At 37.0% G+C, this 24,239-nt stretch overlaps 1 protein-coding gene across 3 annotated transcripts in view; it reads left to right on the top strand.

Moving 5' to 3' along the window:
• The window catches only part of LOC106060796 (prostaglandin E2 receptor EP4 subtype-like), a 59,854-nt gene that overhangs the window by 16,256 nt on the left and 19,359 nt on the right, over window positions 1-24,239 (top strand). The window contains exons 1-2 of one of the 3 annotated variants that reach the window (XM_056030242.1): window positions 13,592-13,722; window positions 14,765-14,860. The exons of 1 other annotated variant lie outside the window; for it this stretch is intronic. The gene's annotated coding sequence lies outside the window, so the exon portion shown is untranslated. Of the gene's footprint in view, window positions 1-13,582; window positions 13,723-14,764; window positions 14,861-24,239 lie in introns of those variants that run through there. One more of the 3 variants, XM_056030240.1, reaches the window with a different exon arrangement.

A 24,239-nucleotide genomic window follows, 5' to 3' on the forward strand; every position in this document is an offset into this window, starting at 1 on the left:
CCACTAGATCACCTCCTTCCTCTTGTTTACACACTCCTCACTTCCCGCAAGTCCCTTAACTCTCCGATACCCAACACTTGACCGTGTGTCACGGTTGACCACACATAGTAACCGTGTCACAACAGTTGTAAATAAATGCTATTATATTTGAGGCCCAAAGAAAAACCTTTGACGAAGACAGGCGCAGAAGACGAAAAAAAAAATCTGTAATAGACCCCTGACAGACAACGGCTTAGTCTGCATCAGTTTGGCAAAATAGGCAGATTGCAAGTGTATATGTGTGGTCAGGTGAAATACTGCACTTAATCCTTAATCTTCCTAATCGAAGACAATGCCTTATAAATGCTATAAGCTTAAGTGAACTTATTTTTTATGTGATTCGTTTTATACATTAAAAAAATATTCTTCTAGGTTTTTCAACCTTCCTTTTCCCGGGTTTATCGCATAGTCTGTATTAAAGTCAGGGCACTCCGTGCTGACACACATCTAAAAAACAAACTTGTAACACATGTAACCATACTCTCTAAGTTGAGACTTACTGCCTGACGTCTTCTGTGGATGTCACTTTGTTACAATATGTTTCCCTATCTGTTAAGACTGTCATAAGGACATCATGATTGTACTGAATTGTAGTCATCAGTTAAAGCAAGCAATACCTTTTATTAAGCAATACCTTTTATTAGGCAATACCTTTTATTAAGCAATACCTTTTATTAACTCTTTCTCTCCTAATCGACGATACCATCGTTGATTTTTACCTCATTAAATTAAATTAATGTTTAATTTTTAAAACTTGACTTTGAACTATATAAAAAGAGCATGCATTCCCCTTTAATTCTATACCAAATAAAACATTTTCTGATAACAAAGTTATTAAAGCCCAATCATAACAGGGTAGTGAAATAGTAATGAGCAAAATGAAGAATTCCTTCAAAATGTGGAAAAATAATTACGGAGAGAAAGAGTTAAGCAATACCTTTTATTAAGCGATACCTTTTATTAAGTAATACCTTTTAATTAATATTATGAGCCGACAAATAATCGCTAGCCATGCGATACTAAAAAGAGAACGCTATAGAGATTGATAGGGGAGAGATATTGTATGAAGCAGATATTGATTTTATGCTGTCTGTCCGTTTGTCACGTTTAGATGTCAAAAAAAACTACACGAAAAAGAAAGTTACACTCCCCGTATTGTCTTTATTCTTAGAATGTTCTCGTTCCCATAAGCCATTTGGGCTAGAGGCCATTAACAAGAGCATTGACACAGTCTCACCACTAGCCCCCCCCCTGGCCCTCCTCCCACACACGTCATAATGAGACATCTGTTTTGTTCCTGGCACGGCCCAGTCAAATTAAAACAGGGCCGACGTCTGCCTGTTTGGAATGCATCATTATCCTGATCCAAACTTTGACACTCAGCAAAACTATTTTTGGTTCTAGTGAGGAGAAATTAACAAAAAGTAGAAACTAGAATGCGTCTGGCAAATATTAATGTCTCTGAGTTATTAATAAAGTCAATGGAATGTTTTGTATGTATTGACTCTCGACATGTTTGTATTGTTGGCACACAAAACAGACATATTTTTTTTTCTTTCATCTGAGTTCAAATAAATACGAATTTTCATAAGGAAATAACTAACCAAACATGCCTCAACTCTAAACACCAGCAAGTAAAATATACAAAATTTAAAAAAAATATAAAAAAACTTATATAAGGTAAAAAGCTCCATACTTACAAATATGTCTCTTAAAAAAATAATGTAGACGTTATTTTATTTCACTTATTCGATACCAAACAAAATAATTAATTACAAATAATTAATTGACAAATTGGTTAACTTTTTAATGGAATTGATTATTTTTTGTATTAATTCATGTGTTGTCTGTGCCAATGAATAATTGTGCAAAGTGTCAACTTTATCGGAGAATGGGTGTAAAAGAAATAAATTAAACAATTTTTTTACCAGACAGACAGACAAAGTTGATATAAGCTTTGTAAAAACATTCATAGAACAAGCCTGTGGTGCTTCTAATGCTAAACCGCTCATCCCCGTCTAATAATAATAAGGCCTTTCCTCAAGTCCAAAGATTGAAGAGGAGTACAGTATTTCAGGTGGCTACGCAGTCCCAGCTGCGACCTACATAAGTTGCCACACCAGTCGCGGATATAACCGTTGTACAGCGGTGGTCGATTTAGGTTCTCTTTTCGCCGTCTACGTCTGTCCTACTCCCCGAAAAAATAATACGAGAGATAAGGAGAGACAGACAACTCTCGCTATTGGATTTCAAAAGGGGATAGAGATAACAAAAGAAACGAAACAATATTTTTGCAAAGAGAGAAACTTAAAAACAACATAAAGCTCTCTGTCTAGACTCTCTATGTTACAAGTTATATATGGTAGTTGCTTTTATTTCCTTTGACTTTGAGAATCACTTTATTCAGTTTTAGATCTTAGCGAATAGCTAAGTTCAAGATGGCGCCCACTGTGGCGACATGCTAATGGTGCTTTCAAATTGATAATGTTTTGTTTGATGTAATCCACAAACTGTAAGAAAATACTTACTTAATCATCGGTATTACTTACTTAATCATCGGTGTTACTTGATCATTGTTATTAGTTTTCTTCTTGCTTCTTATGTTTTGTTTCAAAATAAACATTGCAATCATCTCTTTGGCATTCTTCTTTCTGTACATTTTGACTTCAATCCCAGAATGCAGCAAGTGTCTGTTTCAATCAGTGCTATATTCTGTCACAAAGGTTGACATAAGAAATATATTCTCACCGTGAATCAGAGCAGACGATTTGGTTGCAGACGATTTGGGACAATGGCTCATGTTGTTTTTCATTACATTTACGTCTATAGTTTCTATTTTTTTACAATGTCGCGTCCTTATCTTTTATAAATAGGCCTATAATATATATGGGTTTAACATCATTATGTGCTGTGTTTTCAGTTGTTTATCTGTATACATAAAACACCACTGTGTATGCCGAATTTCGCTAAGACTTTAGATATTTGTGTGCATGAGTCATTACTGCGAATTCGAATGTGCTACCTAACAATGAGCAATAATACTAAAACTTGCAAAATACCAGATCTAGATAGATTCTACAATGCTGTGAAAATCTGGCATATTTAAGGCAAAATCTTTGATTCTTTTTGAAAACTTGGATTTAATCTAAACGAATTGAGTTCCCTGGTACTTTAGTGCAAAAGGGAGATCACTGTTCGTTCTTTGCTACTTAATGCCTTAATTCGCTGCGTTCTGGTTGTTAATTAAGACATAATTAGCTGCACAAATTTCGTTTGCAGAGAGCCAGCCTCGTAAGCACGTCGTTAATTTGGTTGAAACTTGCAACTAAAAACTCGTGCAGAATCTGGCAATACGTTCCTCTTATTCTCTTTCTTATTGTCTTGTAAGCTTGCCAGTTGGCATTTTCTTTACGCGTGCTTGAATTGTAAGAGCAATAATCTGATATTTAGAATATTCCAATATTTACATATATTGGTTAATGCTTTGTCTATTGTTAAGTCTGTTAGATACCAATATACGTTTTTAAATTTTGGTGCAATAGTAGTAGGTACAATTTAAAATATTGGACCTATTAATTGTTACCTCTCTAAAGCGCTACATTTTATTAACTTTTTGATATAAGTTTATGGCTACTCAAAGTGTGTGTGCTTTTAATTTTAAAATTAAAAAAAAAAAATTCACTCGGTATTAAACACTAGCTCAAATTAGTGTGGTTATATTAACAAACGTGGTATTCTCGCCTAATATTCCCCTTTCCATTTTCTAATGTTTACAAAGATAACTGGAAAAAAATAAATCTTTCAGTCTATTTTTGGTTTGGACATCAAGGGGAAAGAATTTTAAAATATTTTTGGAAAGAAATGTTAAGGGATCACAAAAACTGTCATCTATTGAAAGAAATATTTTATTATTCTTTTATTATTATTTAAAATAAAAATGTTTGTTATAGGCTTTTTTTCTAAATAAAATTTTAACCAATTCTAAATATTGCATGTAAACGTACATTTAAAAAAAAATTAATTACTATTTTCATTCATCCATGCACAGTGTTGTATATGCTCTGATTAGAATGGATAGCTGCAGTTTACAGATACATATCCATATGAGAATAGTTTATGATGTATACTCTAAAAAAATAAAAAAATATTCAAAGCAATTGTACCAAATAGTCTGGTTCAGTTATGTAATTATATTTGTAATAGATAATAATACATCTGTGTGATTAGAAATATTTGTACCGTTTTTGTTTCATTTTCTTACTGCACTATGATCCTATCATGTCAATGGCATTGCCATTGACATGCTTGCATATGGGAAAACACCCGGAGGAGATGGCATTCCTGCTGAAGTCATTCAGGCTGGAAAACATGCCCTAATCAAACCACTCCATGAACTGCTAAGCTTGTGCTGGGAACAAGGAATGGTCCCCCAGGAATTGAAAGACTCCAACATTGTTACAATTTATAAAAATAAAGGCGACCGCTCTGATTGTAACAATTACAGAGGCATCTCACTGCTTAGCATAGTCGGAAAGGCTTTTGCTAGAGTATTACTAAAGCGATTACAGATCCTGGCAGATCGTGTTTATCCAGAGTCGCAGTGTGGCTTTAGGGCAGGTAGATCTACAACAGATATGACTTTCTCTCTTCGGCAGCTACAGGAGAAGAGCAGAGAACAAAAGCAGCCCCTCTTCATAGCATTTATTGATTTGACCAAGGCCTTTGACCTTGTTAGCAGAAGCGGTCTGTTTGCTGTACTAGAGAAAATCGGCTGCCCAAATAAGTTAAGAAAACTAGTGTCAGCTTTTCACGAAAATATGCAGGGCACCGTTCAGTTTGAAAGTTCTTCCTCCAGGCCATTCTCCATTAAGAGCGGTGTCAAACAAGGATGTGTACTGGCCCCTACACTATTTGGCATCTTCTTCTCAGTCGTACTATCCAGTGCTTTTAAATCCCTGGAAGACGGAATATACATCCATAGCAGATCCGATGGAAGGCTCTTTAACCTGGCACGTCTTAAAGCCAAAACGAAAAGGCGTCGTATCTTGATAAGGGAGCTGCTGTTTGCCGATGACGCGGCACTCGTATCTCACTCACAAGGAGGTCTACAGAAGCTAGTGAACGGCTTAGCAGCTGCTTGTCAAGAGTTTAGCCTTACTATAAGTCTCTCCAAGACCGAAATCCTGGCACAAGACGTCGCAGAAATACCTATAATACAAATTGGGAACCACACCCTTTCAGTGGTGCAGGAATTTACCTACTTGGGTTCAACAATTGTCAGTAACCTAGACTTAGACATCGAGCTGACAAAAAGGATAGGAAAAGCTACCACAGCATTGGCAAAACTCTTCAAGCGCGTCTGGGAAAATGGTAAATTGACCACAGCGACCAAAATCCTAGTCTACAACGCCTGTGTTGTGAGCACTCTCCTTTATGGCAGTGAGAGCTGGTCAACATACATGTACCAAGAGCACAGATTGAATAGTTTCCACTTGCGCTGCCTGAGACGCATAATGGGCATCTCTTGGAGGGACCATGTCTCCAATCAGGAAGTTTTAAGATTGGCCAATATGAACAGCATGTATGCTCTCCTGACACAAAGAAGATTACGCTGGCTCGGACATGTCACCCGCATGCCAGATGGCAGAATCCCGAAAGATATCTTATATGCTGAGCTTGTGGAAGGAGTCAGACCCAAGGGCCGCCCAAGACTAACATATAGAGATGTCTGCAAGCGAGACATGAGAGCCTCAGGCATCAGCGAAAGTATGTGGGAAAACATAGCCAAAGACCGGAGTGCATGGAGACAGACTGTGCGTGCTGGGACAACCCTTGCTGAGAACAAAAGAATTGAAGCGGCTTTAATCAGGAGGGATAAAAAGAAAGCTGCCCTGTCTGCTAGCCCTAAATCAGAGGCATACACATGTACGAATTGTGGCAAAGTCTGCCGTTCTAGAATTGGCTTGATTAGCCACACCAGATTCTGCCCCGTCTCAAGATTAAGCCAAAACCAGTGACTTATTTGGGCGCATCCATTGCCTTTCGAGACAAAAGGAGCCATATATATGATCCTATCACTTGTCTGGACCATTACGAACATAGGAGGGAGGGGGCTGGAGGAAGAAGGAGATATCTGGGAGAATGTTATCGTGGTCGCTTTATAAATGCAATTTTAAAACTGTGTACGCCTTGAATACGAGCTCAAGGGCTCAAGCCTCCTCAAGGGAACTAATTCAACTTATGCCACCACTTCTGTCAAGCACAATTTCTTCTTGATACCAAAAAAAAAAATACTAATTAAAAGTATCTAATGAAATGATTGTTGTTTCTTTTTTTTTTAATTTTATTGATTCTTGTTTGGTCAGGTTCAAGAAATAATTGTGCAACATTTCAACTCGACAAGATACTGGGTGTGAGAGAAATAACGTGTACAAGCTTTTTACCCTACCTACAGGCAGACAGAGTGAGTCGGTATAAGCTTGGTGATTAACATTAAAACCTCTATAATATACTGCATTGTATTAAATTGTTAATACTTATATAGTATTTTGAGCCTCATAGTAATGGCCTATGAAAAAATAAATAAATTGTTTGAAAAAAAAAAATTCTCAGTTCTATGACTGCTACTTACTCTCTGCATATTTACCCTCTGCACTTTACCCTCTGCACTTTACCTTCTGCACTTTACCCTTTGCACTTTACCCTCTGCACTTTACCCTCTGCACCTTACCCTCTGCCTAGCCTGCAAATATTTTTTTTTTATTCCAGTGCACTGTGTGAAACGTAATTTCCCTCTAAGTCAGCCAGCAGCTGGCGACATTTGTCTTCTTCCAACCATCGCCTCTTTAAAAACGAGATCTGTGTGAATGACTGCAATACACTTTCAGATCAAAAAAATAAGAATCAAGTTCTACGGTGTCAATTACCTCCCCTGAGCATCTTCAACTTCAGCTCCGAGCATGTCTCTATTGTGAACACATCACCTAATGAAACAGTAGCCTATGATGTTAGATGTGTCGTTCTATTGACAGATTGGGCTCATCTACTTTTTACAAGGGTTATATCAGCTCACTCCGTCTGTCTGTCTGCCTGTTAACCCTTAAGATGCGTGTGGTACATAAGCCTCTAAACATGAACATTGCAATTTCATTTTGTATGTCTTCATTGTAAAACAGTTCATCACTTTAAGGGTTAAGTAACGAATACGTTTTGTACACACTTTTTCCCATTCTCGGAAGACTCGGATTCAGTGGAGTTTATGTATTGCCCCTAACAAAACGTGAATGAATCGAAAAATTAACGAATTAACTTATTAATTAGGGGTTAATAATTAATTTAGTTTGGGGTTAGGGTTATGGCTAATAAAGGTGAATAAATCCTTCAGTATTATGATATGTGGCTTTAAATATGTTGCCCATTACCTTATACAAGCTTTTGTTTTAAAGTATTTTTTTTTATTTTGCTTATTTCATCTCTTATGAATGAATAAAGGAAAAGGAATTATTATCCGTGGAGTATGCTGTATAGTTTCAATTCTTTATAACAAACACGACTATAAAGCTTTACTTTGACTCATTTTGGATCTTGGCTCCAAAGAGGGAGAGTGCAAGCATGCACTACAGTAAACATTGCACAGTAAATTTAATGATAATTATTTAGATGTACACTAGGTGACAGACAAACATACTATAATTCCTATAACCTGGGAGTTATTCTATAAACACTGCAGTATTTTCACGAAGTTAAATTACTGAAAACAATACACGAAGTACTACCATTCTTTATCAAGAGTATGAAACAATACTAATTACATTGTCAATATATAGCATTTCGCCAGTCAAATTACTAGAAGCTATTCTCTTCCAGCTTTACATTTGTTTGCGAATATTTTTATTTCAACTACAGTACACTCAGAAATGCAATCTTTTCACAATTATCCATGGTCGATGACAACACACGAATCAATTTAAAAGATTAACTAATTAGTTAATCAATTAATCGTAATTAATTTTCTTATAATGGTAAATGTACTAAATCATAAAAACAGTATGTTTATTTAGAGAAGTGGGTCGTTCGGTACAAATTTCAAACGAACAATAAAACTTTCAATTTTTATAAGAACTCAAGCACATAGCTCAGTGGCCAGACGCGTTGGCCTTCCATCATGGTGTCTCGAATATTCCGAGTTGAGCTGACTTTTGTGTGTGTGTGTAAACTGCTTTTCATAATGCAGCATGGAAAGGTTACTGAGGATGATAAATGGCATTGATTGATTCCAAATAATTGATGATATTTCACTTAATATAAGTGACTTTTAAAAAAAGTATTTTTGTATATTTAACTTATTTTTTTTTTTTAAGTTTCTTTGCTTCCAACTTTTTGTTTTCTTCTTTATTGCTAATTTCGTTTTCTTTAACCATTTCTGTGGGGAAAAAATATATTCATAACTAAGGCATCAATTTGGTTAACAAACACGAATTATCTCCCATGTCGGTGCACCATGTACCCCCATCCTCCCCTCTTCAGATTCAACAAGCGCATTTGAAACTAGCTGCACCTCACTGTACCTGATTATATTAAACACTTCGTGGCCTATCTCTGTAACAGTTTACAGACAATCGCATCATCACATCTAAACGTCTGCGCTCACCCTAGTTCTAATTCTGCTCCACTTTGAAAAACTTTTGCTTTTTAATCCTAGTTTTAATATTTTCCACTACCATTATCTACTACATGAACACTGAAGTTAATCAATCTATAAATATATATGTATTAACGTGGTTTTTGGCTACATTATTTGTCTGTATAACTTTAGTGTAGTGTAGTGACAGTGCTCATCCTTAATCTAAGGAATCGAAGACATTGCCTTTTTTATTGAAGTATTTCTCAGCTACATATTTCATTCTCACCACACACAGACACACACACCTACACCTACACACACACACACTTCTGTCTCTTGACCTATGTTAACTCTAGAAGAACTTGTCCAACTAATAGCCTCAAGCAAAATAAGAACGACAGCGAATGGTTTTTGATCACATGACGACCGTGCCGTCAACCTAGTATATTAAAAGACTAAGATATTTCTCACTTTCTCTCTTCTCTCTCTCTCTCTCTTTCTCAATATACATGTTTCCTCCTCATCTTCTCTATCTTTCTTTCTTTATCACTCCCATTATATCCTTCTCTCTATTACAGCCTCTAGAATTTTATCCAATTTTACCTCTAATGTTATTCTTCAATGTTACCTCACGTTAGTGGCAACATAAACATTTAGGCAATAGGCACTAGGCAGTGTGCACAAATATGTAGGTCTGCATGATAGTCTACCGTAAAAAAAAAGTCATTAAAAATGTCTATAGCTGCTGATAGAGATTGCACTATGTCTGTGAAGACATCCTCAAGGAATGCCATACTCCGCCCGTGTACAGGTAGACTTGAGCTTAACATCTTTAATGATAAAGTGATAGCTTTGTGACATATTTAAGTAAGGTGTTCCAAATATTTACCTCCTCTGTCTGATATGTGTGCTTGTGTAATTTTGATATCTAGCAGACTTATAGTCGAGTAACGTTTGTTTTTTCAGGCGCAGTGTTTCTAGTCAGATTTGTTAATGCAATACAGAGAAGAAAAAAAACAATTAAGTTGAAAAGTTAACGTTTTTAACGCATTTAAAAGTTTAATTCTAATTAGGGAACATAAGACAGAGGTAGAGAGGTCAGGTTGGTGTCACTCTTGTTGAAAGCAACAAATAGCTCGTCCAACATTTTGTGACACCTGCGATGCTCATGCTGCCAAGTCACTGATAAGATTTGTTGCATGTTGAGAATCTTTGGAGACAACACTGGTCTCGTTGTGGTGTCTCAGGAGTAATACATGTTCTGTTAACTCTCAACCCTCTCCAAGATTTAATAAACACATGTCAGGTATCTCAGCACATGGACATATCCCAGAGAGATAGGTCAGCACATGGACGTATCCCAGAGAGATAGGTCAGCACATGGACGTATCCCAGAGAGATAGGTCAGCACATGGGAGTATCCCAGAGAGATAAGTCAGCACATGGGAGTATCCCAGAGAGATAGGTCAGCACATGGACGTATCCCAGAGAGATAGGTCAGCACATGGGAGTATCCCAGAGAGATAAGTCAGCACATGGGAGTATCCCAGAGAGATAGGTCAGCACATGGGAGTATCCCAGAGAGATAGGTCAGCACATGGATGTATCCCAGAGAGATAGGTCAGCACATGGGAGTATCCCAGAAAGATAGGCCAGCACATGGGAGTATCCCAGAGAGATAGGCCAGCACATGGACGTATCCCAGAGAGATAGGTCAGCACATGGGAGTATCCCAGAGAGATAGGTCAGCACATGGGAGTATCCCAGAGAGATAAGTCAGCACATGGACGTATCCCAGAGAGATAGGTCAGCACATGGACGTATCCCAGAGAGATAGGTCAGCACATGGGAGTATCCCAGAGAGATAGGCCAGCACATGGGAGTATCCCAGAGAGATAGGCCAGCACATGGACGTATCCCAGAGAGATAGGTCAGCACATGGGAGTATCCCAGAAAGATAAGTCAGCACATGGACGTATCCCAGAGAGATAAGTCAGCACATGCGAGTGGGATGAGTATCCCAGAGAGATAAGTCAGCACATGGGAGTATCCCAGAGAGCTAAGTCAGCACATGGACGTATCCCAGAGAGATAGGTCAGCACAAAGAGGTCCTAATAATACCATCAGTCAAAATGTATCTTCAATGAGATCCAAGAGTGAGGCCCCTTGGTTCGGACAAACCAAACTTGCTTTTTCTTTCTCTCTTTTCTCTTGCATTTTTGTTTTGTTTCTTTTTCTCTTCGCTCTCTCTCTCTCTCTCTCTCTCTCTCTTTATCTGCATGCCCATTAGTTTGATAATACGAAACGTTTTTTAACAGAATTATTACCTTCTGGATGCCATATGCTCCAATCTATAATCGATGACTGTAATCATAGATATGGCTCTTGTTATTTCTGATCTGCATTCTGGCTCTTATTTCTCTCAATTTCAAATTGTCTCACTAATTCCGGTTTTGTTCACATTCTCTTTTTTTTTTTCTCTTATTACCCTTCTCTGTATCTGTCTCTTTGTGGGACTCTAAATCTTGATTTTTTTTCTTTCTTTCTATGTCTCTTTCTCTCTCTCCCCCTCTCTCTAGTATAAGACTTTGTTGTCAAAGCGTACACGTCAGACAAAATGTCTGTAGGTTGTCCCTTGTTGGCTAAGTACCAAGGGAATTCACTCTGTTTCCCGTGCCCTGGTGCATCTCACAATGCAATGTTTTGAACCTCTCAGTTCAAAGATCAGGCAACAAGATCCATCATACAGGAAGACAATTTGGTCAATTATTCTAATGTTCTTTAGTGTTACATCACACGGAACGCCACTGGTGCAATGTGGCGGAAACCTTTGGAATAGCATTAATATAATATTTCCTGGTACTGTCTAGTGCTAGTAACAGTTAGTAGTTACAAGTTATGGATGATTCACATCTAGTTTGAACTGGAGTGGACGAAACCGAAAACTACCATGCATTACTTCTTATATCAATCATATATTCTTGTTAGTACACATCCATTCTATTTTTTGATACTACAAGAACTTTGTGTATTTTCAATTCCATCACTAATGACAGTCACAAATGATGAGAAATCGGAATGTCAGCAAATTCAATTTGTCGTCTGCGGTGAAACACATGAGAGAAGACAGAGCTACCTCCCTTAAGTTCCTTTGCACACGGCATTACTTAGATTTCTTTACAAGAATCGTAAGCAGACGAATATTTTATCATACTTGTGTTTCTTTGAACCGCTGTTCACAGATCTAGATTCAATTTATTGGGTCCAGGTTTATTCCAGCTTTTCGGAGTTTCTGTTTCCTTATCATAGAAATGGCGGCATGCTGGAGACCTCCATGATGAGAACACATAAGAGCTTAAAGGGAAAAAGAGAGATTTGCACGTGGTGGACATTAAAGCAAGGCATGCAAACTATCAGCCCATTTCCACAAAGTAAATCTTCACAGAACTCGTCTTCTTTCTATCGGCCCTCCCGCCCGCCATTGTGACGCACAAAAGAGTCGAAATAATTCAATGATATCAGAACTACGGTCCGCGCGCAACACCCGGCCCCCACTAAACTCCTACCCATAGCGCACAATAAAGCCACAGAAGCTCAGTTGCATTGGACTGGACTTTTTTTTTTGTTTTGTTTTTCAATCATTCGGTCCCATGTCACGTGGTCTGAAACGTAAAAGGCCCTAGACATAATAAGTGCCTAAACTCAAAACTCAACCCCCCCCCCCCGAATACGTTTGGGTACCAATGTCCTAATTGTTAAGTTTTAATGAGCTTCCTTTTACCTGGCTCCGTAGGGCAGAGGTAACGGTCAAGGGACTGTTTCTCTTTCCTGATCTTTATGTGAAAACATTTTGTAGGCAGACCCTGAAGTGATCTTTGTTTATTTTATCAACAGAGAAAAAACAGTATCGTTGTCATATTTTTAAAATGGATTTCTAAGACGACATCTATTATTTCTAAGACGACATCTATTATTTCTAAGTCTTTAATTTCTCTAAGACTTAAAAATTTAAAATATTTAATTACCAATCATTTATTGTCCAATCGGTTAATTTTTTAAATTGGTTCACATTTTGCTAGGAGCAATCAATAATTGTTTTAGGTTTCCACGTGATCAGAGAATGGGTGTGGGAGAAATAACGTGTATAGTTATCTAAGGTCAAAAAAATGCATATTCAGCTATATCTTAAGGATTCATTTTCCTTGTTGGCATCAAATAAAATTATTAATTACCAGTAATTCATTGACTAAATGTTTTGTTTTTTTTATTGATTCGTGTACTGTCTTCGTCAATGAGTTGTACAGCTTCAGCTTGATCCGAGAATGGGTGTGGGAGAAATATAGCGTACACCGTTTTATCAATTAGATATAGAGAGAGCCGATATAAGCTTTGTAATAATTACAATCATATATCAACAATTATTCATGTCTATCTCAGTTCACAAGCTAATTTCTCTTGTCAGTCACTGATCTAGTATGTACAGAAAAGGTGGATTGTTATTTGAATGGTAATAATCGAAGTAAACATTCATCATTGCGAGTTCTTAATAATTATTGCTATGGGAATGCAGAGTGTCGCCTTACTTAAAAGATAAGTCTTGAAATACTTCAACTTTAGCTTCATTCTCTTTGTGAACTTCTTCAAATTTACATAAATAATTTTTTTTAAAGTCTAGATGGTTTCACCAATTCATTGTTTAAAGACATATAATGGTGTTAGATTAATGTGCCCACATCACGTGACATGTAGGACAGACTCAAGTCATTCAAACCTAATGTCATTGAACTGAACATGTACGTGTATTGAACTAACAGCGATCTGTCAAGGAAGGTAACCGCTGAGATGTGTCGGCTTGAATACCCTCTTCTCTCTCTCCCTCTCTCTCACATTCTCTTTCTCTCTCTCTCTCTCTGTCTCTAACCTATAAAATCAAATGGCAAGGCTGGATTCGCGTGTAGAGTGTGTGTCCATGGATTAACGTTAATTCTTATTTAGCCCATGACAAAAAACTATCAACTCCTATGACCTCCCTTACTACAGGACGTGTGTTGACTTAGAAGGTAAGGAACAGGGTTCAATTAGTATGTAACATGCAAGATTGTTATAGAGTTAACGAGTCTTTAAATTATTCAAATAAAGGCCATAATTATACAACTATTGTAATACAATCGTAATATAATAGGGTTAGACATTTAATCGACATTTTCTGCTACAATTGAAGATTCTTAGATTATAATAACTCACTATGTCATTCTGTCTGGTACAAAGTTTTTTACACGTTATGTCTCGAACTTCCCATTCTCGGATCACAATTAACATGAATCAGTCAAAAAAAATTAATTAATTAGTGGTAGATACTAATTTTTTTTATAGTAAAATGGGAAATAAATCTTTTAGTATTTGGATATATGGCTGTAAATGTGCATTATTTCCCTTATAAGTGTTTTTTAAATAATATTTTTTTATAGTTTGCTTGATAGTTTTTCGTATAAAAGTACTTGTTACCCTTTAAATATAGGCAGGGCCGGCCTTAGGTCACTGCAACCTATGCGGTCGCAGTGGGCACCGCACTTTCATAGGCCCCGCGCCAATTCTAGGTGTAAATTAAACCATTAAAACTTTATATAAAAACAAGGTTTCCGAGGTCTCCAGATCTTACAGGGCCTCCTGGAAAACTCCTGTTATTACAAAATATACGAAAAAGTCCTTGAAATCTCCTAAAATGATTGAAACCTCCTGAGAACTCGACAAAATTATTGTCATTTTGGGGTGCCAATCCTACGCGCGATATATTTTCTAATACAAAAATCTTAATTTTGATATTATGCTTACCCCTACCCAGACTCATCCCCGTGCAATCCTTTTCGCATAGGGCCCCGCAATTGTTAGTGCCGGCCCTGATTATAGTGAGACCACTTGATAAACATATCTACATGTAATTAAATTTTTTGTTAACTGATTCAAGTGTTGGTTGTAATTTCTGAAAGTTAACGAAGAAGTCCATACTATGAAATTATTTTTTTTTTAAATTATCGACCATACAAAAAAATGTTCCTCCTCTATTTTGTTTCTTTTCTTGGTGAATCTCTTGAGTGGCTGCAGTCAATGACTTCCATTACCTTAGTTCGCTTGAGTAGCAAGATAAAACAAAAGATACGTGATGGGTCTGGATTGGCTGTAGGCCTACATAACTAGAAGGTAACCAGATTTGTGTGTGTGTCAGTCTCATCACAACATAGTCACAAACAAGTAAAATGTGGGGGGAAATTTATTTTTTGGAAAAAAAAAACAAAGCATATGTAAGGGAAACCACCTTACAATCAATTTTTAACGAATCTCAATACTGCAAGGTTTATTTCCCCCTTTTACTTTATAAAATACAAATGAATGAATTAGTACTACGTTACAATTACAACTAATTGTTAAATTTTTCTAATAATTCACGTGTTATTATCGACTATAAATAATAGTGCAAAATTTCCACTTGATCCAAGAATGGGAAGTGGGAGAAAACAACGTGAAAAAAGACTCCTCTCAGTGGCTTGATATAAGCTTGATAATAATAAAGGCAGATAAAAGCTTTTTAAAAGTGCGCAAATAAATAAATAATTAATTTATGATTTTTTTTTATTAATAAAAAAAAGTTTTGAGAAATTCTAGTTGGCAGTCCTCCTCATCATATTTTTTTATAACTTCATATCGACTGCGAATGGAGAAAGTAATGTCGCTATTAAATGTGCTACATAGTCAATAAGTTCACACTCTCCGCTCACAAATTTCACCAGTGATTTCAGCATGTCTGTATTTATGGTGAACAGGAAAGTAAGTTTAAAGGATGATTTTCTGTTTAAATGTCTGCCACTTTATTGTTTCGTGAACAAGTCACGTGGTTTGTTCATTGTTTTTCCCTTCAGATCCTCGATAACTTCAAACTCGGCCATAAAACTGTTCCTAAAGATTTTTGAAAATGTCATTGAGTTCATTTTACTATGGCAGTCCAATACACAAAAATATACTTGTTCGTATCATCTAAGTTAAAACAACAATATCATACTTTTTTTTTTGTTGTTGTTGCTGTTTTTGTTTAACAAAATGATTTTTGGCTCCATCTATCACTTTGTTTTAACCGAATAAAAAAGTTCTTGGAATTCGCTTGTAACATTAAAAGTAATCTTTTGGTGGACCATAAAAGTCAGTTATCTTTTTCTTCTTTTATATATTCCAAACGCTCCTTCAAAACGTATTTTAAAAAGTAGATATTTTTTAATACGGGTATCAAGGTGTGTATCTTGTCGTACAGTGAAGTATATACTTAAAGTCTATGAAGTCATTACTTTTCCTGGATGATTAAGGAAACCTGTTCATTGTTCTTGTGGCATCTGAAAAGAATACGCACTTATATGAATTAGTCCTAGCAAATGGAATAAGATATTTAGTGTCTGTCTAGGTATTTTATAGGTTGTGTTTAAGTCAAATCTATGTAAACAATTAACTTAAGTCATAACAATAGAACACGTCGTAACAGAGTTTCAATTCATGACTACTGTCAGGTCAAGACAACGCTCTATCAGCTAGACCATGTATTTCCTTCTCCATGTGGGTCTATTGAATTATAATTGTTTTTGTTCTTTTGTTACTAAGTTTCGTTTTATTGTGTTTGTCTTATTTCTTGTGTTTGTCTTATTTCTTGTGTTTATCTTATTTCTTGTGTTTGTCTAATTTCTTGTGTTTATCTTATTTCTCGTGTTTTTCTAATTTCTTGTGTTTATCTTATTTCTTGTGTTTATCTTATTTCTTGTGTTTATCTTATTTCTTGTGTTTGTCTAATTTCTTGTGTTTGTCTTACTTGTTGTGTTTATCTTATTTCTTGTGTTTGTCTAATTTCTTGTGTTTGTCTTATTTCTTGTGTTTGTCTAATTTCTTGTGTTTGTCTAATTTCTTGTGTTTATCTTATTTCTTGTGTTTGTCTTATTTCTTGTGTTTGTCTTATTTCTTGTGTTTATCTTATTTCTTGTGTTTGTCTAATTTCTTGTGTTTGTCTAATTTCTTGTTTTTATCTTATTTCTTGTGTTTATCTTATTTCTTGTGTTTGTCTAATTTCTTGTGTTTATCTTATTTCTTGTGTTTATCTTATTTCTTGTGTTTGTCTAATTTCTTGTGTTTGTCTAATTTCTTGTGTTTGTTTCATTTCTTGTGTTTGTCTAATTTCTTGTGTTTGTCTTATTTCTTGTGTTTGTTTCATTTCTTGTGTTTGTCTAATTTCTTGTGTTTGTTCTATTTCTGTTTGTTTAATTCGTTGGAATCGCTCGTTCTATTTGGTCTCAGTTATTCTTGTACTTGCTGATGTCAATTGTTGTTAAAATGAATTTCGTTGTAAAGATGTGCATTGACATATGCACACTTTAGCTTAGCTTGGCCATGGCATGAGCACTATGCACTGTTAGATCTTGATATCCTATAGTGTAGACTGCGCCAGGCGTCTAATGACAGAAACAGATGCACAATTCGGACCAATCAATCAGGTTATGGCAGCGCATTCTGACCTTTCAAGACGATGTACTAGTCAGCCTCTCAACGTCTGTGCAAATGGAACCTTTTGACAAGAATTTAGTGCAGCATTTGGGTTAATGGACTGTGGGAGGCGAGACGGAGAAAAGAATAGCTGTATGCATACGTAAGACTAGTGGGAGTCACCAAGATGAATAGAAGAATTGCAGAGTTAGTTGCTCTTACACTGTACAAATATGTGGTGAAGGATTTGATTTGATCAGGCCTTAAGCATGCAGGTGAAAGAAATTCAGATTGTCAAGTATTCGACAAAAAATGGAGGATTATTGGTGTGTGTGTGTTTCTGGAGCAGCCATTAAACTCTTGTGCCAAGGACATTTTCTTTTTACTATTTCTTTTATTAGATTGCTAATTCATGGCTGGAATCTGGAACCTACCTGGAAGTACATGGATTTCGTAAACGGCTCTAACGATTTTCCTCGTAATTTGACAATTTATGTTTATAAATTAGGGGAAAATACTATTTCATGTCATGCCCATTGAAAGTCTGATTTGACTGTTATCGTTTATAATAATAATAATAATAATAATAATAATAATAAGGCTCGTCTTCGAGTCCGAAAACTAGTGAGAAATGCAGTATTTCCCGTGGCTGCGCAGCCCCAGCTGTGACCTACATATTTTGCCACATGCAGGGCAAGCGTAGGCTAACCACTGTTCGCAGGTGGTCGATTTAGATTTTCTTTTCGCCGTCTGCGTTTGTCCTCGGCAACGGATTTTCTTTTGGTCTCAAATGTGTATTCTGCGGCCTTCGTGAGTGACCTCCACCTCTCTCGTTCGGAGGCCGCAAGCAACCAGGTGCTCTCTTCTATATCAGCTAAGGAAAGATGACGCCTAAGCTGGTCTTGCGTTTCCGTGGGCACCTCTGTTACTCGACCATCATTTAGCTCACCAAAAAAAGACTGCCTTTGGCATACGTTCGTCTCCCATACGGGTTTCGTGCTCTGCTCAGCGTAACTGTCGGAGCATAAGAAGTCCCTCTATACTGTCCATACCGGCGTTCGCAAGGACATCGCTGTTTGTAGTGCGGTCTTGCCACCGTATGTCCATGATGGAGCGCAAGCATCTTTGGTGAAAGCGCTCAATAAGTCTTAGTTGTTTTCTGTTTAGTGTCCATGTCTCAGAGCCGTATAGAAGGGTTGAGAGAACCACCGCCTGGTAGACATTGATTTTTGTAGGCAGGCGGAGCGATTTGTACCGCCAAACTCTCGCCTGAAGGCGTCCAAAAGCGCTACTGGCCCTGGCCAGACGGTTATCAACTTCCCTTGAAAGTGAGGCGTCATTTGACACTATACTAACTAGATATATGAAGTGGTCTACCACATTAAGGGGCTGTCCGTTTACGGTGATCCTTGGGGCTGAGTATGCTTTATTGGGTGACTTCTGGAGCATGACTTCTGTTTTCCCGAGGTCTATAGATAAACCGAAAGAGGCGGCAGCGTATGCGAGTTCGTTTACCGCGTTCTGGACATCATGTTCATTGTGAGCTAGTAGGGCGCAATCATCGGCATAGAGAAGCTCCGTTATGACCATCTCCTTTGATTTTAAAAAATACAAACACTTTTTAAAAATGTATTTTAATCCTAACATCTCTATTTAATTAAAGGCATATTCTATTTAAGTTTCGATAACACAATTCAAACTACTATATAGGACGTCAATATATATAGTGTTTGGTCTTTTCTTTCATCCCAGTGACATTTATATAAAAGCATAGGCGTGTATTTTTAAATAGGCTTACTTTTTAAGAGACTTTTTTTTGTATCTCGCTCGTCGCTTTTGAGCTGTAAACTCTTCTGCTTTCTGCTTCTATTGTGTATTTGTGTGTGTGTGTGTGTGTGCGTGCGTGCGTGCGTGTGTGTGTGTGTGTACACGATGTTAGAATTAATTTAGTCGTATGTCAGTCAAACCTTCAGACCATCCCGCACAGCAGGTAATACCATACAGCATATCAACTAATAAATCAGGAGCCGCGCTAGACACAGACAAATAGAAACTATGCACCGCCAACTGAAATAAACTGCTTACCTGGATATAGGCGAAGATTTGAACCTTCCTACCTTGAGAACTTGCGTAATCTTTATTCCATACCACCACCACCACCACCACCACCAACAACAACAACAGCATAGCCTTTTATTGCAATTATCTTGAGTATTATTTCCAGGATGTAGTTTTCGACATCCGTAAACAGTCTGGGGTTTTCTAAGTTATATAATAAATTGGGTTTGATAGTTGACATTAGGCTTAGAAAAAAAAAGTTGTTTTTTTAAATTTGTTTATATTTTTTTCATTGATTTTTTAAGTTTATTTTAGATAAATTGAGGCTATGTTGAGGTTTGCCATATTATTTAGATTTCCCTGAAAACATAAACATAAACATTAACATAGTATCTCTATTCTTGCCCTGGATGTGGCAAAATATGTAGGTCACAGCTGGGGCTGCGTAGCTACGGGAAATACTGCACTCCTCATTACTCCTCGGACTCGAAGACAAGCCTTATTATCTCTACAATACAAGAATCTTGGTTATTACTGGTCGATCGACAGACTGTATAGATCTACATAACCTCTATACTTAGACCTTTGAATATTTAATAGACTTATTAAATATCTTTTCTTATGCAAAAAAGTTTGTGGGAGTAGGGGAGGTATTTTATCCTCGGAGTTACAATTAACGGTGCCGTGACAACACTTTTTTTTGTGCGTACACGATTTCAGTTTCTTTCGTTTCATTGCCAACAATGGCGAAGGTTTATTTGTATGAGGGCATAGAGTCTGCTACTTTGTACAAAGCTTATATCAACTCTGTCTGTCTGTCTGTCTGGTAAAACGTTTGTACACGTTATTTCTCCCATTCACAATCTCGGATCAAGCTGAAATATTTCACAAACGAGCGGTAAGTGCGGATACAATTTGGAATCAATGACATTGAAAGATCTGCAAAAGTGTAGCACTAGGGCGTGACTAGGGGCTGCATGAACGCAGCATAAGAGTCATCGGCTTCTGATTTTTTCCTCAGAGTTGACTCCCAAAGAAATATCTAGGAAGTACAATTGATTTTTTTTATGTCCAACTAACAGAAATAAAAGAGGCAACAGATCATTTTATAGCACACATCATTTACTTAAGAGCAAAACAATATCAAGGAAAACCAAGAATATGATATGCAAAAGCTTAATAAGACCAGCAGCAATGTCTGCAAGTGAGACCTGGACAGCGACAAAGACAACTGAAAATATACTAAATACGTGGGAACGAAATTTTCTTAGGAAAATCTATGATGCTATACAAGATGAAACAATTGTAATTGTATGAAGACCCACCAATAGTGACAGAAATAAAAAAAAAAAGAACACAGACTACGTTGGGCAGGTCACCTTGGAAGAATGTCAGATAACAGAGGAGCGAAAACTGTATACAGGCAAAAACCAAAAGGCAGGTGACATAAAGGTAGACTTCGAATGCGATGGATTGATGATCTGGAGGCAGCTTGGGTTAGAGCTTGGAGACGAAAGGCCCAGGAGAGATCTGAATGGAGGGATGTGATGAAGCAGGCCAGAGCCCTCCATTGGCTGTATCGCCACTGGGATGGATGGATGGATGACTCCAGGGCCCCTACCCATGTCTAACTGAATCTCCATTGGTTTGAACCAATAAAATTATCATAAGTAAGGGTGAAACCCCCAAAGCAGCAAAGGTTTGATACACATTTTTTTCTTCTAGGTAGTTCGAAGCTTACTGGGCTGTAACTAATGGGGAAAATAGTTTAAGTGTGTATAATGTGCGTAGCCACGGGAAATACTGCATTCCTCATTAATCTCCGGACTCGAAGACAAGCCTTATTAATGTGCGCCTCTAGATAAAGGCTGGATGTAAAGCCTAAATCCATAACTTACGAAATAAAACGAAAATTCATGTATAAAGAGTGAACCATAATGCGAATAAGAGTTTCCCTTTCAAACAGGAAGAGGATAACTTAAAGATTTCGTCCATTTTTCTATAATTCACAGGCCAAAAAAAAATACACCTTTTGTGTCTTGTATATTACTAGAATGTAGACACATATAAGTGTCATGTATGTACACATTTTGATCATGCCTCCTGCAGGAGTGGTAAAGCGCTCTGGATCCGAAATTAAAGGTCGTGAATTTGAACCAAGAAAACTGATTTTGAGCTAAATAAATATATTCACGTCACTACTATACCAGCACCAATGACATTAGTTTTTTTCGAAAACAAATACGGTAGGTTGCAATGCTGCTAAGGCTACGTGGCGCCCTCGTGGAAACGTCCATTTGGCGGGTAGCGAAACTGGCTCCCTGCGGGCCACAATGATAACCTATGTATTCAATGCAACTCCTTGTGACGAACGGCCTTCGATCACTGATCCAGGAGCAAAAGTGTCCTGAGGTCGATACCGCGAATTATGGTGTAACCCACTTCCAAGTAATGGTCGCAAACATTTAGGAACCCTCCGACAGAACTGGCGGTGAAGAACTTCATCTAAGGTCGTTGTGCTTGCTACTTGACATCCTCGTTAATGCCTTACATTATCCAGCTCATGGACAGCAAGGTATTAAATGGGAACGTCACCAATTTTTTGTTATTGGGAGCGGAGATCCAAAACGACAAGAAAATTTAACCCTTACCCTTCTAATTATCGAAAATAATAAATAAATTGTATTTATTAGCATGTTTCCACCTTTTTTTTTTGGATAGTGAATGGAAAAAGATTTAAAATATTTCTTCCAGAAGGGGAGGGGCGGTGGCTGTGTTGACAGTAAAAAGAGACCTAACAGATTAATCGATAGTCCAATTAATGATATGGCAGATTTCATCTCCTGAATTGAACAGATTCTCACGATCAGATCAAGAATTGAGGCAGTGCCACACCTTCCTGGCACGGAAGTGATGGACAGATTTAAAATTCTGTGAAGCCGTTTTTAGAATGGCCACGTTGGAAAAAAAAATGCAATGGAATAAATTATAGAACAGATCAAATAAACATGCACAAATATTCATTTACGGCTGGTAAGAATCAATCTTTTAAAATTTTAACCAAATTACTTTGAATTATTTCCTACACTGAATTGCACTTTACATTTCGTGAAACAACAGTACATTTCACATAGAAACAAAAATATCCAAATAGAGCTCTAGTTCTAATACTTTGGTCATTATAAGCAAGGTATTTTTAGAGTGATATAGATACAAGGAAAGACAATAAGCGGGGTCCTGCATTTAATAAGTTTCAATTTTCATGTTCAATACTTTTGTGATTTCATTATTGAAATTAAGTTATATTGTGTACTAGCTGGATATTACCCGCGGCCTGCGGGCCTTAGTTTGGGTATTAACGGGCTCTATTGATTGGATTATGATCTATGACAAACATTGCGAATGTTCCTGTCACATTTATTTATTTAGCCACGAAATTGAAAGTAAATTATGGAAAGCTGACATACTTCTATCAAATATAAAATACTGTTTACCCAATTTGTTAAAAAGTGTAGTTTTCTATACAGATAAAATTAGATTTTTTTTTAATTTATGGGGCCCTCCGGTTGTGGGAGGGACATTAAACATACACTACAGTCTTCCCTATGATCTAAGGAGCATTTATGCCAAGTTTTATCAAGATTGGTTAAACTGGTTTGATTTCTATGCGAGACATACATACATGCATACGTATATACCCTACATACATACTCTTTACTTTCAATCATCTAGGCTATATTAGATTTAGAATGTGAATTCAATCTATTTATGATTTCTACATGACTAATTAAACTTTTTATGTCATAAATAGTAATTCTGTTATTGCTTCATCTTTACAAAGATTCTTCAGCAATTACAGTGAAATTTGGATCCTGGGATTTATAATTTTAAATGGAACGTCTTACAAGACTCCACACTATCATTACATTAATGTTTCTTGTGAATCTTATGCTCTGAATGCTCATCGCAGCGGTCTCTCCATCATTCATTACTTTAAAAACTGAATGCTCCATTTCTCTTGCTGTAAAACATGGTCATCCTGGAACGTAGGGAATTAATGCGTCTCTGGTTATAAAGCTGCCTCTTAGGAAATTCTCATATGATCCCACTTATTAATGCATATCATTCGAGTTATAGTTATAACATACAAATTGTGGTATTATACACAGGCACTGGAGTATTATCAAATTTTCATTCTTTCCCTTCACCTATCCCTGTTTAACCATAGGGGTACCACACGAGATCTGTCTTTCGCATGTCCATTCTTTTATGTCGTCTTCCCATAGTTTTCTCTGTCTGCCTCTTCTTCTTTTTCCTGGTACTGTTCCAAAAGGAAGGACTTAGCGAGCCCTAATGAGCTTGTGATATGGCAGTAGAGATGACGTTTGCTCTTTTTTTTTCACGTTGTAAAACAAAAGCTTGAAACCTAACTGCGCACAGCTAGGTGCAAGCTGTCTCTTCGTATGCGAAACATGTCAGGCAATTAAACAGTCCCTTTTAGACCTTACAATCCATAAGGCAGATGATTTCAGGCTTATCTCTTTCCCCTGGCCAATGAGGTTGCCAATGGCAATAACAACGACCAACCGCTCTTACTTTCCCCAAGTTGTGTTGGGTACCGGAGGACTAAAGGGCGAATAAAAAGAAATCCGAAGTTTAAAACCCCGGTCTTAAGGGATTCTCAAGCTCGTTAGCGCTCCGTTCGGTGGCCAGGGGCTGAATTGAGATTGAACCAAGTAAGCCGATTAGTTTATTTAAAAGAAATATATCTTTCAGCTTTTAACATCTTTTAATTGGGATGATTGTAGTAATTGTAGTGATTTAATCCCATTATTTAAATGGCGTTTTTTATATAAATCTTCTTATCTTATAAATTACGTACTACGCGAGTTAATCTAATCTAATTAGTTAAACTCTGCAGTTATTGCTTTTCCTGTCTGATTCGGGCGAACCGTTCCATGCTCTATTGACACCAGGGAAGAAGGAGCACTTATACGAATTTGTTCTA

The sequence above is a fragment of the Biomphalaria glabrata genome, chromosome 5, assembly GCF_947242115.1.
Source record: "Biomphalaria glabrata chromosome 5, xgBioGlab47.1, whole genome shotgun sequence".
NCBI lineage: Eukaryota > Metazoa > Mollusca > Gastropoda > Planorbidae > Biomphalaria > Biomphalaria glabrata.